Source organism: Solanum pennellii, chromosome 3 (genome assembly GCF_001406875.1).
Source record: "Solanum pennellii chromosome 3, SPENNV200".
Classification (NCBI taxonomy): domain Eukaryota; kingdom Viridiplantae; phylum Streptophyta; class Magnoliopsida; order Solanales; family Solanaceae; genus Solanum; species Solanum pennellii.
Window position 1 is genome coordinate 55,470,086 of NC_028639.1, and position 20,149 is coordinate 55,490,234.

Consider the following 20,149-nt stretch of genomic DNA (forward strand, 5'->3'; position numbering starts at 1 on the left):
CTCTACATACGTGTGTGGAATTACTATTGAATATGTACATATTTATAGACAAAAGCATATAGATCGACTTAATCTATGTAGTTTACCAATAACAAATCAATAGACATGCACAAAATTCGTACAAAGACTTGACAAATTATTTTATTATCGTGCTTTTCAATAAAAGTGTGTCAAATAAAAAATAAAAGTGTTAAACTAACAAATATTAGTGATCTATTGGTAGAACCATGCTCACTCACAATATTTATAACCCGAATTGTATTTCAAATGATGCATTTTATAATTGTGTAATTTAAGAAAACAGATGTATTTAAACTTTTTCGTTTTTACAAAATCGACCAAATTCATGGTTTTAATATTTTCACTTGTCAGTTAACGAATGGACTATGTCTACTTCTTATGAAGCACTTGTATTATTCTTTTTGTAAGTTGTCATTTGTAATTATGAACAATTGCAGCAAAAAAAAAATTGTATTTAGCTATGCATTTTCTTCGTAGCAAATAGTTTATTTATTCACTAAAAATTTTAAGTCGTCGCTATTTAACACCGTACATATTTTGTGACAATTTTTTTGTTGTCACCAAATCATATATTGATTAGAGACAATAAAATATTTGTCACCAATTATTTATATTATTAGTGACGAAATGAATATCATAATAAAATATAAATTTTCATAGCTAAAATTTATAATATTTAACTACGAACTCTAATTTGTGGTTATTGTAACAACATATTTTTGTAGATGAAATTTTTTTGTGTCCAAAAATTAATAAATTATAAGACAAAAAATATTTTGTCATGAATTAGATACATTATTAGTGACGAAATAATGTGTCAACTGATAACTTTAAATTCGTGACTAACACTACTTAACAAATGACGGCAATTGATTTTGCTATGGATTCTTATGTTTCGTCACTAAAAGTATGTGTCTCATATATTTATGCACGAAAAGTAAATTTTTTCACTAAAAGGGAATAATTAGTGACGAATTTGATGTCGTAGTTTGTCATAAATTACATACACTACTAGTGACGAAACAATACGTCACCGATAACTTTAAATTCGTGACTAACGCCACTTAACAAAATGGCGCCAAATAATTTTTTGGTGGGAAATTTTTGTGGACAAAAATTTGCGATGAATTCTTATGTTTCGTCACTAAAAGTATGTGTCTCATATATTTAAGCACGAAAAGTAAATTTTGTCACTAAAAGCGAATAATTAGTGACGAATTTGATGTCATAGCTAATAATTTCGTGGCTATATATCATATTTGTTGTAGTGAAAATCTAATTCCATCTCCACATCGCACTAGTGTTCTCTAATATGAGTCTTCACTCGTTGCTTATTTCCAACTACCTAAGTCTTCAATAATCACTGTGTGATCCTATATATACGGATCATACTTCTTGAATTTACATTTCAAACTCAAGATAGAGTTAAGAGTAAATTTCGAGGGAATTTTTTGAGTCATTTTAAAGAATTCTTTTGCAAACTTTTTTTTTTTTAAAAAAAATGTTTCAATATTTGAGTACTTGAGAGGATGATGGTAGTTGAGTTTCATATTTTTAAAAAATGAATATATGGGAACCAAGCATTCTCAAGAGTAAACTCTTTTACGTTTAAAATGAGAGGAAGCATCCATTTTCAAATGAGTTCACGAGGAGTTTTTAGTATAATCTCTTTTAAGAAAACCTTTTGAGTAATAATCTCAAGGATTGAGGATGAGAAAATGTTTTTTAAACATATGAGCATGAGTTATTATTGGGAAGAATATTGAGCACCGGTATAGGGATGACTTCAAACAACTCAAAGTCCTTATAAACCATGTATGTCAACGTAGGTAGAAAAGGTCATACTTTTTAGATGATTTCTTATTGTCTTTTAAGCATAGCGTAGTAGATCCACTTAGTTGAGGATGTCTTATACTTAGGCAAGGTATAGGATAGTTCTGACAGCGTGGGTGAGATGTTGTATCATCACATAACTCGTAGTGATGGTTGTCGGTCAGAAAATCTCTCAAATAAAAGTAAAAGAGTTTATTATTGTATTTTTAGATGCAACTGAGTTATTATACGCCGCTTAAAAAGCTTTATTTATAATGTATTTTTATTGTTGTTTTTATATTGAACTGAGTTGAGTATCCTTGAGTTGAGATGAGGTGAGTATGTCCTTCCTTTTTATCAGTTCAAGCTTATTTATGTTCTTTAGAGTTCCCCTTACATGCTTGTACATTTCATGTACTGATGTTATTTGGCCTACATCTTTCATGATGCAGATAAAGATAACCAGGGTCATCAACATGTTCTTCATTGATACCACTTGCAGTTTGAGTTATTTTTGGGGAGCCTCCTCCTTCTTAAGGATTCCATTTATATCTTTCAGTTTTGTTAGGATGTCGTAGGTCTTGTACCGACTTTCATCATATTTATTAGAGGCTTCATATATAGACAATAGTAGTTTAGGAGTCTTTTCCATTTTCTTTGTGATGTTTAAAGAGTTGAGTTGATAGTTATGTTATTGAGTATTTAAGACTTTATTGAGTTAAACTATTTTTAAGTAGTGATGTTGTTATGAGTTGAGTTACGATTGAGGTTAATTTATTTTTGAGTAAATCTTCCGTTGAGAGTTGAGTCAGTCCAAGGGTTCGCTTAGTGCCAACAATGGTTGTCGAGTGTCGGCCACGTCTAGGGTGTAGGCTCTGGGCATGACAATAATCATGAGATCCAATGCAATGCAACACCATGAAATAATATGCCTCAGATATCAATTAAGTACTTTGTCAACCGTATATACACTATACTTCTCATAAATGCATTGAGAGAGTTCGTGGTCCATGGGAGACTCGCGAGGTCCATATAACGATAAAGATGATTTCCATGTGTCTGTGCAGATGATCTCAACGCACTATCATAAAAAAAATTTATACTCCTCAACTTTGCCATTTGGAAATGATATACCTCTCTTTATGAAAGTGGCTCATATATACCACTACCGTTATACAAACGGCTCACATATACCCCTGCCATTACAAAATGAGATCACATATACCCTTCATTTAAAGGAAGTGAAAAAATTAGTTTTAAATTTATATATTTTGACTTTTAATTTTCTTAAAAATTATTTAGGGGTATATATGATTCTTCTAGCATAGTTCAAGGTATATTTTATTCTTTTTCATACATAAATTATTTTTTGACTTCTTTTATTATAATTATTTAAGTTTTTTATTCTTATTTTATTTTTTTCTTTCATTCCTCTGTGATAAAGAAAAAAAACGTAAAACTATTTTTTGTGGCTATGTTATAATTTCTAACTATTTTTTTGTCTATATTGTAATTTAATTTTTGTATTGAATAAAAAAATTTGGTCATCTATAATAAGTTTTACAAGAATATTAGTAAAACATAAATAAATTTAACCATCAAAAATAATAAATCTAAATTAGTCATTGAAACAAAAAAAATCAAAAAAAGTATATGTTTAAGGAGGATTAAATATACTCTTATGGAATTATATATATTTTTTAAAACAAATAAAAAATTAAAGTAATTTTTTTTTTCATTTCCGTTAGAGAAAAAAGGGTATATGTGAGTTATTTTTATATAAGTAGGGGTATATAAGAGCCACTTTTATAACGAGGGGTATATCAACTCTAAATGACAAAGTTGAGGGGTATATCAGACCCTTATCCCTTTATTTTATACACACATTTAATTTTAGAGAATTGTGTCAAAAGTTTTTTATATATTTGAAACTTCATGCCTAATCAAATTAAAAAATATAAAATAAAATAAGTGAGATATATTTAGGCTTTTTTTTTTTTTTAAGAATTAACTTTAGGCCACATATTTCGTTGAGTCGCCCCAGACTTGTAGTTGGTATGTAGAAATGTCAATGATCACGGGAATAGTTAATACTAAAAAAGCATATTAAATTTCCAATAACTATATTATAGAGCATGAATGCATGCAAACTATTGGATGGAGCTCCTTTCTAATTTTAGTCAAATTCTTATTTAAATTGAATACATGTAATATAAATTAAAATTAATGGTAATATAATTAAATTAGGAGCACATTGGAGGTGAGCCAAGTCCAATGTTAATTTTTTTCGTTTCTTAACCAAGTTCGTTATCCGTATTAAAGTTTATCTATTTTGGATTCACACCACGTAGGACCTTATTAAGAGGGAAACACTCTATATCAAGAATTTTTCTATACTCAAAGCTCAAACTCGAGATCCATTTCCGGTCCTTTGGTGGTGGCTAATACTAATTATACTACTATACGGTAGTACTACTTAATGCTTCCTTAACATTTTCAACATGTAACTATTCATGCATTACCAATTAATCAAGATGAGCAGACAATAATTGACTAAGTTCATATATGCTACTAATGTAATATTTAAGTTGAAGTAATAATATCTAAAAATAGTTTCAAGTGCAACAGTAGTAGAATTTAGTATAAATAGCCATGGTTAGATGCACATCATCATCATCATAAGAATTATAAACTGCTTGATTAATATTCTCTAGATTTGAATATGGCTTCCAAAACAATTGCAAGTCACTTCAGTAACCCTTTTCCTATCACTGAATCTCCTGTTGTTTGCTGTTGTAAGTGGAACCAATGATACTGGAAATTGCGTTGGTTCTCAACAAACATGCTCAATAGATACTTTGAAACTTGGTGTGTGTGCTAATATACTTAATTTGGTGAATGTAATAGTCGGGTCTCCACCAACTTCGCCATGCTGCAGTTTGATCCAGGGACTGACGGACCTAGAGGCCGCGGTTTGCTTGTGCACAGCCATAAAAGCAAATGTGCTGGGAATTAATTTGAATGTACCACTCTCTCTGAGCCTCATACTAAACAGATGTGGAAAGAAATATCCTACCCGCTTCACTTGTTAAACTACGTACCCTCTACTTTGCCTCATTAATTTCCAAGGGGTTAATAAATAAATAAATAAATAAGTGTATCATCGTGCTTATGAAATTATTATGCACGTATGAACCTTTTTTTTTAAAATTTAAATAAGTGAACTTTGCATATGCAAGTTCTCATCTTCCTATGTTACATTAATAATATTATCAAATTAATAAATAAAACTACTCTTTATTACCTCTCCATGCTCTTCGTATATTCGTACTATAATATTATAAACTCTACTTTTGAAGAAGCCATAGCTAGGGGAAATCTGCATAGATATCACTTAATAATCATTTATCATGTGTAATACTTGCTTAATTTTCAAATGCCCTACTATTATTTAATTAGCACGTGCTAACATAAATTGCCTATTATTATTTAGCTTATTTATAGCAACCATACATTTCTAATGATTTTTCTTTTATGAATCTTATACATAAGTTAATTTAATTAATTAGCTACATACCTTATATTAAAGCAGCATCTTCAAAAGTATGTTAGTCGACTTGTATAATAGCATCTCTCACCTTACAAATTTTGCTTATAGAAATATTTTTTGCATAAAACATGTAGTGTACATATCATGCCTATAGGGAAAATTTACAATGCATTTTCTATCTGTTTAGACATCATGCCTATATGGCCATTTAATTAAATTGAATTCGTTTTCATATGATCGACAATATACATTTAGACAGTCACAATAATCTTTTGGTTTATCCCATTATGTGTTTATGCATTTTACAAGTAATTTATTAATCGCGCCTACAGGAATTAATATCATTTAAGCTCTCTTTAGATATCTTGTTTTTAGATTTTAATGGCAACATGTCTTTAGTATTATATAGTAACAGACTTAAATCATACGCGACTCCTTAAAGTTATCCGCATATTTCATTTAAATAACTCAATTATAGGTTATGCTTATTGAACATCTCAATTGTTCAAAAGTTATTCCTATTGGACACAAAATAGTGACATGACAAAAAAAGCGTGGATCACTCTCTTTAAACGCGTAAAACTATCAAAATATTTTTCTTTTTTAACTTATACCACTAAACTAAATTTAAAAAAAAAAAAATTAACAAAAATAAAAGAAGAAGGAAGAGTCATCATTTCCCCCACCCCAATATTCCCTTCCCTGCAACTTTTTTCAATTTCTCATCCTCCATTTTCATCCTCTGTTTTACGTACATGCTCAACCCTCCCCATTCTCTGCACCCCATTTCGGTGAATCTATATTTATTTTAATGAGAAAAATATGAATCAATTTTTCGGCTAAAAGTTTGTTATTATATTTTGCAATTTTGATAAATAATTACTAATGGTAAAGAAGATGAAGACAATGAGTAACAGATTTGATGCTATCATTATGAAGAAAACTAATACTCCCTCCGTTTCAAAAAGGATGATTTAGTTTGACTTGGAACGAACTTTAAGAAAAGAAAAAAAATCTTTTAATCTTGTGGTTTTAAATTAAAGTTATGTCAAATATATCAAAATGCCTTTTAATCTTGTGGTCTTAAGCATGTCGTGAAAAGTTAAAGTTAAAGTGTTGCATAAAAGGAAATGGGTCATTCTTTAGAAATAAACTAAAAAGGAAGTACAGACATTCTTTTTAAAACGGAGAGAGTAAGTTCAAGTATTAGCTAATTTCTAACTTTCATTATTTCACTAGCACTTGAACTATTCAATAGAGAATCCAAATTGCATCTTTACATAGAAATCATAACGGATAAAATTGAATGAAGGAGAAGAAAGAGGTAGGGAGACGATTTGCTTGAGTTAATACTACATATAGTCACTCAACTATGTGTTCAAGTTTCAATTTTACTTCATAAGTCACTTAACTATGCATTTTTCTCTCAGAAAGTCACTCAACTTTGAGTTTTAACTCAAAAGTCACTCAACTATTCACTCTTCTCTCAAAAAGTCACTCAATTTATTTAATTATTTTAAATAAGTGAACTTTGCATATGCAAGTTCTCATCTTCCTATGTTACATTAATATATAAAACTACTCTTTATTAATTACCTCTCCATGCTCTTGCGTATATTCGTACTATAATAATATAAACTCTACTTTTGAAGAAGCCATAGCTAGGGGAAATCTGCATAGATATCACTTAATAATCATTTATCATGTGTAATACTTGCTTAATTTTCAAATGCCCTACTATTATTTTATTAACACGTGCTAACATAAATTGCCTATTATTATTTATCTTATTTATAGCAACCATGCATTTCTAATGATTTTTCTTTTATGAATCTTATACATACGTTAATTTAATTAATTAGCTACATACCTTATATTAAAGCAGCGGCTATTATATCTCCAAAAGCATGTTAATTAATTTGCATATTAATAGCATTTCTCACCTCAGGAATTTTGTTGCATAAAATGTGTAGTATAGATATCATGTCTATAGGGAAAATCTACAATGGACTATTATGATATAATATATTTGTTATAATGCATTTTCCGTCTGTTTAGACATCACGACTATATTAGGGCCATTCAAATAAATAAATCATTCATCAAAGACGTTCCCACAACTATTTACATGTTGTCTAATTAAGTTGTGCATGACTTTAATAACATTGATTTTATTTTTATAATTAATTTAAGTTCTAAGAACAAGTATATTTAATTATAAAATGTAATAATACCTTATCAATATAATTACAGTAAAATAATAAGAGAAGTAATTGTTTATGCTTCATTTTTTTGTTTAATTTTAATGCTCTAATTTATTTCAAATATTTGCATTTTCTTTTAATTTATGAAGTTGGTGTTGTATTTCGTTATATTGTACTTACAATATGTGGAATAATATTCACTTTTGAATGTAATATTATGTTAAAAATGAGTTACAAAATAAGCTATAAGTGGTTTTTCAAATTAAACTTGAATTATTGACGGCCAAACATTTTATTTTTTCTATGTAATTAAAAAAAGAACATGAAGTTGCTACAACAAATTTTCTTTGTCGTTAGTATTTTTGGGTGATAGAATTTCATTATTGAAAAATAATAGAAAGCTATCAAATACGACCTTCATTATCTTTTATTTTTTCACCATACAAAAAGTATTTTCTTTCTTTTAGTTCTCAATTTTAGCATATCAAGAGATTTTTTCTTCATGTTTTACTCTTTACATTAAAATTACTTATTCTCAAATTGTCTGTCAAGATTTAAAATAAATACATGAAAAAAATAAAGCAACAATGCATATCACATTTTAACGTTATATAATGATAAATTTAATAATAAAATAAAATTTAAATATAGACAAATTAGGAAAATATTTGATTTTGAACTGGTATTGTCTTTCTATAGCTTTAGAATTATTTTTTTGGGAAAAATATTTGATTTTAAATATTTTACTTAAATCACGGGATTATGTAAATTTATTGTTACCATCTTTTGTGCTACTGTTACCATTTATTGAAAAATTAATTTATTTTGTATAAATTTAATTAAAAAAATATTTTATACAAATTTAGAGTCACCTAACAAACTAAATTAACCCATGTAATATAATTATGTAAATTATACCCATGAAATGTAATTTCATAAAATTCGTTTGCCATACATGAAATTTTTCCTAAGGGCAAATTACGCGGATAAGCAAACTTATACTATTTAATTCCTCATCATAGCTATAGTTTTCTATAATTATCACTCGCGACTAAAATTATACATTAATTACGTGGGCTGACTTTGAGTTTGTATAATTAGTAATGTTTGTATATGTATAATTCGCCAGGATATACAAATAAATATGTATAATATACAATTTCTTAGCCTATATGCATAACAATTCACCTCTCTCCCACTCTCAGCCCTTTCTCGCTCGCCTCTCTCCTCCCTCTCTCAATCTCGCTCGCCTCTCTCCTCCCTCTTCAAATCTCGCTAGCCATTTATACAAATGTATATGTATAATATACAGTTATATACAATTATATACATGTACAATTCACCTCTCTCCCACTCTCTGCCCTCTCTCGCTCACCTCTCTCGATCTCGCTCGCCTCTCTCGATATCGCTTGCCTCTCTCCTCTCTCTCCCAGTCTCGATCGCCTCTCTCCTCCCTCTCCCAATCTCTCTTGCCATATATACAATTACATATGTATAATATACAATTATCTATCCAATATACATATACAATTCACCTTTCTCCCACTCTTTCCCCCTCTCCTCTCCTCTCTCCTCTCTCCCAGTCTCTCTCGCCTCTCTCCTCCAAATAACATGTTAGCTACAAATTGTAATTATCAAACTATAGTTATAGAGAGTAATTAATTAATTTTAAGTGGCTATATGTGAGAATTTACTATTCTTTAAAGGGAAATTTTTTAAAATATCAATATTTAAACGTTTAAGAGGGTTCATTAACAACACTATCAATATTTAGTAAAAATGTCAAAATTTAAGTTTGTTATGTTTTTTATTTATGTTCTTGTTGACACCCAATTTTTGCCTAACATTTTTAAAATTCGTGATTTTGAAGCTTTATTTATTTAATAGCAAATTTTGGTCCGATGATTTTAAAATTCATACATTTTGAGTCAAATACAAAAAATAAAAAAAAAATCTGCCTTTCCTACATTGTCTCTCAAACAATTTTCAATTTTGCTATAGTCCCACATCGGTATTTTATCCTTTTTGAGGATTTTTGGGTTTCTATATAAGCCCACTTCATTCACTATTTTTAGGAGAGGATTTTGGAGGGGAAAACCAAAGAGTACCCATAAAATTTTGAGAATTCTTGGTTTCATAGTTCAAAATTTTAAAGTGTTTTTTTTGTGGTTTTTCGAGTTGAGGAGGTGGATTCGTCTCCTTCAAACTCGTAGTTCCGGTTCGCTGCCCAGAATCAGGTAAATTTTTTTTCTTAGCCTTGTTTTATTTAATTTCCAGTTCTTTTATGTTTTCTGTTTATTATATGTAGCTTGTTTTGTTTTTTAGTTTAATGTAGTTCTAAAAGTCAACTAATATTTGTGTTTATTGTAGTTTTAATATTAGCATTATTTTACGGTTTGATGTTTATTTATTTATTATTATTATTATTTTATAATTGTTAGTCAACTATTTGCTATCTTAACTTTTCGGGGTTTTGTTATTATTCTATTTTAATGTTATTTTTAATTTTTATATATTACGTTATTGTTGTTTCCATTTCTAATTATGTTGTTTTAGTTTGGTTGTTGTTTTCCATGTTCTCTTGGAATAAGTTTGTTATGTTTTGTTGATGTTGAGGTTATATTAAATATATTTGTTATATTGGCCAATGAAAAAACTGTCCGTCGGTTTGGAGGCCTTCCCATTTTGAAAGACGGAAATTTAATTAAAGTTAATATTTTTATTGTTAAATCTGACCGATGAAGAAATTACCGTCGATTTCCAAAGCCTCCCATGTTAATAAGACGGATTTTTATTTTTTTAGTTATTATTTGAGTTATTCATTTGTATTTATATTTATTTGGTACTAACTCCTTTACTAAGTGTTTACAGGTACCCGGAGGTGTTTCTCCTTGAAATTATTCAAATGAAGTTCGAATCGTACTTTATTTCATTATCTCGTGAATATTGACGTTAGGCAAACTTTAGGCCGATTATTATTTTATTTTATTTTGTATATTGCATGTTTATTATATCTGTACAATATCTTATATTCTTCCTCAATTTGAAAAAAAATGAATTCAGTCGGGAACCACAATTATGGATTTCGAAGGGTGCCTAACCCCTTCCATTCGGAATAACTTGAACCCCTTACCTAAGAATCAAATTGGTTTCGTAGATTAATAATTGGTTTCCTAGTTTTCCTAAAAATTAGGTGGCGACTCTTTTTAAAACTTGTTTATTTTTAAAATTTTGTTAAAATTGAATCAATTAATTATTTTTGAGTTGCCGCGACGTTTCGCTCTATTTCGACAGAGCAGGGATGTAAACAGAATGGCGACTCCACTGGGAGTTTAGAGGCTTTAACCAATATGAATTTAATTTTTATTCAAATTGAGGAAATTTTTGTTCTATTGTTATGTTATAGCTTGTATTTTTATATTTCGCTGATTATTTGTATATTGTATTTATTTTTAATTCATTTTATTGTGTGTATATTATCATTGCATTTCATGGCATAATTTTTGTTAAATGACAAATAGTTTGCATTAGGACAAAGGAAGTTACGTGGCTTACCATGACTTCCTTTAGAAAAACACACAAGTCTAATCTTTGGAAGTAATAAACGAATAGTTGGCTTGCGGTCATCCAACGTCGTTTATTAGCTTCACCCCGTTGTCTGTCCGACTCGGGTAACCGTCATTTTTAAACCAATTCTAGTTAACCTAGGATAGAGCAAACCAAATCCGAATTTAAGCATCGACCTAAGATGACCAACACCCAAGGCGTGTTGTGCCCATTAGAAGACCACCCTGAGTCCAAAACGGCTCACGGCCTAAATGGACGTTCATATTTATGTGATTAAATTTGAAGGATGTATATGTTGTTTGAGAAAATCATTGTCTCATAGGGTGAGGATTAGATTATAGTTTATATAAATTAAAGAAAGAGCTTCACAAGCTACTAGCCTACTCGAAAGTGTTGGCATCCGAAGATTACAAAAAGCCAAGAAAGAAGAAGGATTTTTCGTGGAGGCATAGTTTAGGGTCGTACCCCTGCGTGGGACTGATTATTTTGTATACATTTCCCCTATTATGTATTCCCATTAGGTTTTATTCATAAATTTGTATAAATTTGAGTTTTGGGGCAATGAAATATTTCAAATGACGTATACATCCTTCAAATCGATAGGCCTACCCTAGGCATAAAAGGGTCACATATTTGTATAGGACGCGCAATAATAGTTAGTATGCTTTGTGATATATTCAGTTTTTCTTTAATTAAAACAACATTTATGTGTTTTTTTTCATTATTTGTGTGATATTTTGCATTATTCATTATGTACAGGAACTAACACTTTTACATTTTTGAGTTGTTCTTCTTCAAAGCGAAACGTTGATTTATGTCTCAATTCAGAAATTATTATTTGTCCAAAGTTGCAAGAGACAAGAGGATTAGAGAAATTAGAGTCCATGCATTTCTCAATTATATCAAGTCAAAACGATAAATCAGGGGAGTATATGACTATGAGATCGCATCCACTTATTTTTATTATTATTTTGCATGATGGTCTTGCTCTCACATATTTCTCATATTTTTGTAGGGATACCGTCCCCGACATCAGTCGGGGATGGTCATAACAATGTCTGGATCTCGTGAAAATTGAAAGGAGACAAAGGTCCAAGAAAATATCCAAAAAGAGTACAACTGATTACTATGGAAATTCGTAGAGTATATTCAACAGATAGTATAAATATTGACGATTAAGAGGCTATAAAAATATTGGTTAAAAATAAAAAATAAAAAATAAAAAAATTCATGACTACAAATTTCAGTGGCGTTAGACCTAGGAATTTCTTTGAGTTGTCTAAATTTTTAAATTATTATATGCCTTATCTGAACGAACTACGCGTACCTGATTCTCATTTCGGTGAGATACGTAGGCAACCCTTCTTGGGTTCGGTTTATCTTTTTCAAAAAAAAAAAAGTAAAAGTAAAATAGTTTGTGCATATTTTCAAAGTCATATTTGCACGAACTACGCGTACCTGATTCTCATTTTAATGAGATACGTAGGCAACCCTTCTTGGGTTCGGTATATTTTCTCAAAAAAAAAAATCTTTTATAAAATAGTTTGTGCATATTTTCCAAGTCATATCTGCACGAACTACGCGTACCTGATTCTCATTTTAATGAGATACGTAGGCAACCCTTCTTGGGTTCGGTATTATCTTCTCCAAAAAAAAAAGATTTTATAAAAATAGTTTGTGCATATTTTTCATGTCATGTCTGCACGAACTACGCGTACTTGATTCTCATGTTAATGAGATACGTAGGCAGCCCTTCTCAGATTCGGTAATCATTCTTTCAAAAAAAAAAATAATTGTACATACCGTAAGAGTCATGTCTTCGGCTCGGTTGGGACCTATGTAGTTAAGAGCATGTAAATATATTCGATATGATGGAAAAGACTGACTTTGCGGTAAACTACAGATTCTCGTGGTACCTCTTATCTGTACTTTTGTGATGCTTGAAAATTCTCTTGCATGCAATCAAGATAAGAATAAAACTAACCTTATGTTTCATGTGCATTGTGTGGTGAGATTTTGATCAAAGTTCAATTGTGTTACACTGTTGATCTAGAACTTGACCTGAATGTTTTTCGAGGCGAAATCATGAGTAATGTTTGATTTCAGAAAGGATTGTAGGCCTTTTTTGACCCGATTGTGCCTTTCAAAGCCTACCAAATTACATTAATCCCCAGTTTTCCCATTTTGAGCCTGAAACCTTCATTTGGACAACCACATCTTAAACACTACCCTTTTGAGTGCTTACGAGCACTATCCTCTCTTGGCCCAACCTTCTTGAGTGCACCAAGAATGTGCGAATTATAAGAGGAGATCCATGTTTGAAATTTCCAAAAGCAAAGATATTGAGTCTCCCAAAAAAAAAGGAAGCAAAGACCTCTAGAGAAAAGAGAGAAAGGAAGAAAGAAAGTGGAAGAAATAAAGAAAGGTAAAGAATACCCTTACAGGGTCAGTGAAAGGAGGGAAGGAAAATACTCCAACAAAAAGGGGAAAAATTATTATAATAAAGAAGTGAATAAAGAAATGCTCCAACGAATAAGGAATCAAAAGAAGAAAAAAAAGAGAAGAAGAGAAAAGCTCAAAAAATGAGAAATGAAAAAAGAAAAAAAAAGGGAAAGCGTTCAAAATGAGAATCAAAAGAATTTGAAAGGTGGTAGAACAATGAAGAGGATCTAACGCCAAAGGCGTACCAATCATTAAGAGCACAAATTCTGTGTAACACTCAAGGAGGAATTAAGTCACTTTTATCTCAAATAAATATCCTACCCATCCCTAAGCCTACGTTACAAGCCAATGACAAGCCCTACATGATCTCATTCCAAATGTTCTCACATTAATGGAGATTTACATAAGGGTCAAGCATATGGTATCACAGTTGTGTACATTGAACATTCTTGTGAGTGTGAGTGCACTTTGAAAATGTCCTATAATCAAATGTTTCAAATATGTGTGAAATAGGACTAGCCTTTGTCGTGAGGGCACTTGAAAAATGAGGATTGATACAATTCAAAATCTTTGTTTGAAACAAGATGAACGGATCTTGTTGATCCTTAAGTATATTTGAGGAACCACTTGAAGCTGTAGGAATTACCTTAATTCAATCTAAAAAAAAAAGAGAAGAGATTTACCTGCAATCCTAATTGTTGGTACCAATCGTGGTGAGGACTTGACTATCTCATCACATTTTTCTTTATTTTGAAAAAAAAAAGAAGGAAAAAAAAAGAGAAAGAGATTTACCTGCAATCCTAACTGTTGATACCAATCGTGGTGAAGATTTGACTATCTCATCACATTTTTTTATTTATTTTTGAAAAAAAAAGAGAAAAAAAATTGTCTTTTGAGTTGTTCATTATAAAAAGTGTTATTAAGTTAGTCTTATATGTGTGAGAAGCCTATTTTACTTCATTGGATTGTCCATCCCAAAATATGATATATCTTGTTCTTAGGCTTTGAATATAGCAAGGAATACCATTTGCATATTCCATCATTGTTCATATTGTGCATTTTCTACTGATAATCTTTCAGATTATTTGCAGCACTCATCATCCACAAGATTGGAATTACATTTGACCTGATTCCTGCCTCAACAGGATATGTAGGCGCCACGATGACTCGGTCATATACCCAGTGTGATTATTACTTCTCATTACAATAAAAACTGGGACAAATTTTTTGAAGATATTTCAAAAATTCACAATAGAGATAGCCAACAAGTCAAGATTGAAGATCATTTTGAGATGCGCCAAAATTCTGACTGGGACAGAATTTTGAGGAAGACCTCAAAATTCTGATAAGTACTGCCAGAAGCTTGATAGCAACTACAAAGAGCATGCATCTCTAGTTAATTCATGCATCGCGAGAAGATCTCATACCTCGCAGTTAATATTCATGCATTGCGAGAAGGTTTCATACCTCGCAGAAAATTCATGCATCGCGAGAAGATCTCATACCTCGCAGTTAATATTCATGCATTGCAAGAAGGTTTCACACCTCGCAGAAAATTCATGCATCGCGAGAAGATTTCATAACTCGTAGAAAATTCATGCATCGCGAGAAGATTTCATACCTCGCAGAAAATTCATGCATCGCGAGAAGATTTCATACCTCGCAGAAAATTCATGCACCGCGAGAAGATTCCATACCTCGCAGAAAATTCCATGCATCGCGAGAAGATTCGATACCTCGCAGAGTCAATTCATGCATCACTAGTTAATATTCATGCATCGAGAGTTAATATTCATGCATCGAGAGTCAATTCATGCATCACTAGTTAATATTCATGCATCGCGAGTTAATTCATGCATTGCGAGTTAATATTCATGCATCGCGGATTAATATTCATGCATCGCAAGTTAAATTTTTTATGCATCGCGAGAAGATTCACTTCCTCGCAAAAGTTTACGTATCGCAAGAAGATTTCATACCTTGCGGAATTCATGCATTGAGAGAAGATTTCATCCCTCGCAAAATTTTATGCATCGCGAGAAGATTCATTTCCTCGCAAAAGTTTACATATCGCAAGAAGATTTCATACCTTGCGGAATTCATGCATCGCGAGAAGATTTCATCCCTCGCAAAATTTTATACATCGCGAGAAGATTCAATTTCTCGCAAAAGTTTACATATCGCAAGAAGATATCATACCTTGCGGAATTTATGCATCGCGAGAAGATTTCATCCCTCGCAAAATTTTATACATCGCGAGAAGATTCAATTTCTCGCAAAAGTTTACATATCGCAAGAAGATATCATACCTTGCGGAATTTATGCATCGCGAGAAGATTTCATCCCTCGCAAAATTTTATACATCGCGAGAAGATTCAATTTCTCGCAAAAGTTTACATATCGCAAGAAGATATCATACCTTGCGGAATTTATGCATCGCGAGAAGATTTCATCCCTCGCAAAATTTTATACATCGCGAGAAGATTCAATTTCTCGCAAAAGTTTACATATCGCAAGAAGATATCATACCTTGCGGAATTTATGCATCGCGAGAAGATTTCATCCCTCGCAAAATTTTATACATCGCGAGAAGATTCAATTTCTCGCAAAAGTTTACATATCGCAAGAAGATATCATACCTTGCGGAATTTATGCATCGCGAGAAGATTTCATCCCTCGCAAAATTTTATACATCGCGAGAAGATTCAATTTCTCGCAAAAGTTTACATATCGCAAGAAGATATCATACCTTGCGGAATTTATGCATCGCGAGAAGATTTCATCCCTCGCAAAATTTTATACATCGCGAGAAGATTCAATTTCTCGCAAAAGTTTACATATCGCAAGAAGATATCATACCTTGCGGAATTTATGCATCGCGAGAAGATTTCATCCCTCGCAAAATTTTATACATCGCGAGAAGATTCAATTTCTCGCAAAAGTTTACATATCGCAAGAAGATATCATACCTTGCGGAATTTATGCATCGCGAGAAGATTTCATCCCTCGCAAAATTTTATACATCGCGAGAAGATTCAATTTCTCGCAAAAGTTTACATATCGCAAGAAGATATCATACCTTGCGGAATTTATGCATCGCGAGAAGATTTCATCCCTCGCAAAATTTTATACATCGCGAGAAGATTCAATTTCTCGCAAAAGTTTACATATCGCAAGAAGATATCATACCTTGCGGAATTTATGCATCGCGAGAAGATTTCATCCCTCGCAAAATTTTATACATCGCGAGAAGATTCAATTTCTCGCAAAAGTTTACATATCGCAAGAAGATATCATACCTTGCGGAATTTATGCATCGCGAGAAGATTTCATCCCTCGCAAAATTTTATACATCGCGAGAAGATTCAATTTCTCGCAAAAGTTTACATATCGCAAGAAGATATCATACCTTGCGGAATTTATGCATCGCGAGAAGATTTCATCCCTCGCAAAATTTTATACATCGCGAGAAGATTCAATTTCTCGCAAAAGTTTACATATCGCAAGAAGATATCATACCTTGCGGAATTTATGCATCGCGAGAAGATTTCATCCCTCGCAAAATTTTATACATCGCGAGAAGATTCAATTTCTCGCAAAAGTTTACATATCGCAAGAAGATATCATACCTTGCGGAATTTATGCATCGCGAGAAGATTTCATCCCTCGCAAAATTTTATACATCGCGAGAAGATTCAATTTCTCGCAAAAGTTTACATATCGCAAGAAGATATCATACCTTGCGGAATTTATGCATCGCGAGAAGATTTCATCCCTCGCAAAATTTTATACATCGCGAGAAGATTCAATTTCTCGCAAAAGTTTACATATCGCAAGAAGATATCATACCTTGCGGAATTTATGCATCGCGAGAAGATTTCATCCCTCGCAAAATTTTATACATCGCGAGAAGATTCAATTTCTCGCAAAAGTTTACATATCGCAAGAAGATATCATACCTTGCGGAATTTATGCATCGCGAGAAGATTTCATCCCTCGCAAAATTTTATACATCGCGAGAAGATTCAATTTCTCGCAAAAGTTTACATATCGCAAGAAGATATCATACCTTGCGGAATTTATGCATCGCGAGAAGATTTCATCCCTCGCAAAATTTTATACATCGCGAGAAGATTCAATTTCTCGCAAAAGTTTACATATCGCAAGAAGATATCATACCTTGCGGAATTTATGCATCGCGAGAAGATTTGATCCCTTGCAAAATTTTATGCATTGCGAGAAGATCCCATCCCTCGCAAAATTTTATACATCGCGAGAACATTTCATTCCTCGCAAAATTTACGCATCGCGGAAAGATATTCATGCCCCGCAAGCAATAATGAGCTGTCAGAAAAGGGATCGTGCATCTCAAATGAAATATTTATCCTTCAATGTCAACTGACGTTAAATGTCGAGGAGAGAAATTAAGTGTCGACACGGTGAAAAACACTGTCTCCCATTTAAATTGCATTTTTAAGCTGACGAGTTTTATCTCAGTCTTTGTCAAGAGCACTCAAAAGGATGAATTTCTAAAAAAAAAAAGAAAAAAAAAGAAAAAAAAGTCACTAGTTAATATTCATGCATTGCGAGTTGATATTCATGCATCGCGGATTAATATTCATGCATCGAGAGTTAATATTCATGCATCGAGAGTCAATTCATGCATCACTAGTTAATATTCATGCATTGCGAGTTAATATTCATGCATCGCGGATTAATATTCATGCATCGCAAGTTAAATTTTTTATGCATCGCGAGAAGATTCACTTCCTCGCTAAAGTTTACATATCGCAAGAAGATTTCATACCTTGCGGAATTCATGTATCGCGAGAAGATTTCATCCCTCGCAAAATTTTATGCATCGCGAGAAGATTCAATTCCTAGCAAAAGTTTACATATCGCAAGAAGATTTCATACCTTGCGGAATTCATGCATCGCGAGAAGATTCACTTCCTCGCTAAAGTTTACATATCGCAAGAAGATTTCATCCCTCGCAAATTTTTATGCATCGCGAGAAGACTCAATTCCTCGCAAAAGTTTACATACCGCAAGAAGATTTCATCCCTCGCAAATTTTTATGCATCGCGAGAAGACTCAATTCCTCGCAAAAGTTTACATACCGCAAGAAGATTTCATCCCTCGCAAATTTTTATGCATCGCGAGAAGACTCAATTCCTCGCAAAAGTTTACATACCGCAAGAAGATTTCATCCCTCGCAAATTTTTATGCATCGCGAGAAGACTCAATTCCTCGCAAAAGTTTACATACCGCAAGAAGATTTCATCCCTCGCAAATTTTTATGCATCGCGAGAAGACTCAATTCCTCGCAAAAGTTTACATACCGCAAGAAGATTTCATCCCTCGCAAATTTTTATGCATCGCGAGAAGACTCAATTCCTCGCAAAAGTTTACATACCGCAAGAAGATTTCATCCCTCGCAAATTTTTATGCATCGCGAGAAGACTCAATTCCTCGCAAAAGTTTACATACCGCAAGAAGATTTCATCCCTCGCAAATTTTTATGCATCGCGAGAAGACTCAATTCCTCGCAAAAGTTTACATACCGCAAGAAGATTTCATCCCTCGCAAATTTTTATGCATCGCGAGAAGACTCAATTCCTCGCAAAAGTTTACATACCGCAAGAAGATTTCATCCCTCGCAAATTTTTATGCATCGCGAGAAGACTCAATTCCTCGCAAAAGTTTACATACCGCAAGAAGATTTCATCCCTCGCAAATTTTTATGCATCGCGAGAAGACTCAATTCCTCGCAAAAGTTTACATACCGCAAGAAGATTTCATCCCTCGCAAATTTTTATGCATCGCGAGAAGACTCAATTCCTCGCAAAAGTTTACATACCGCAAGAAGATTTCATCCCTCGCAAATTTTTATGCATCGCGAGAAGACTCAATTCCTCGCAAAAGTTTACATACCGCAAGAAGATTTCATCCCTCGCAAATTTTTATGCATCGCGAGAAGACTCAATTCCTCGCAAAAGTTTACATACCGCAAGAAGATTTCATCCCTCGCAAATTTTTATGCATCGCGAGAAGACTCAATTCCTCGCAAAAGTTTACATACCGCAAGAAGATTTCATCCCTCGCAAATTTTTATGCATCGCGAGAAGACTCAATTCCTCGCAAAAGTTTACATACCGCAAGAAGATTTCATCCCTCGCAAATTTTTATGCATCGCGAGAAGACTCAATTCCTCGCAAAAGTTTACATACCGCAAGAAGATTTCATCCCTCGCAAATTTTTATGCATCGCGAGAAGACTCAATTCCTCGCAAAAGTTTACATACCGCAAGAAGATTTCATCCCTCGCAAATTTTTATGCATCGCGAGAAGACTCAATTCCTCGCAAAAGTTTACATACCGCAAGAAGATTTCATCCCTCGCAAATTTTTATGCATCGCGAGAAGACTCAATTCCTCGCAAAAGTTTACATACCGCAAGAAGATTTCATCCCTCGCAAATTTTTATGCATCGCGAGAAGACTCAATTCCTCGCAAAAGTTTACATACCGCAAGAAGATTTCATCCCTCGCAAAT

General features: G+C 32.4%; 1 pseudogene; it reads left to right on the top strand.

Annotated features, from left to right (window-relative positions):
* The first annotated feature begins 4,555 nt into the window (after positions 1 to 4,555).
* On the top strand, positions 4,556 to 4,925 carry LOC107014022 (annotated as a pseudogene).
* Positions 4,926 to 20,149: the final 15,224 nt, after the last annotated feature.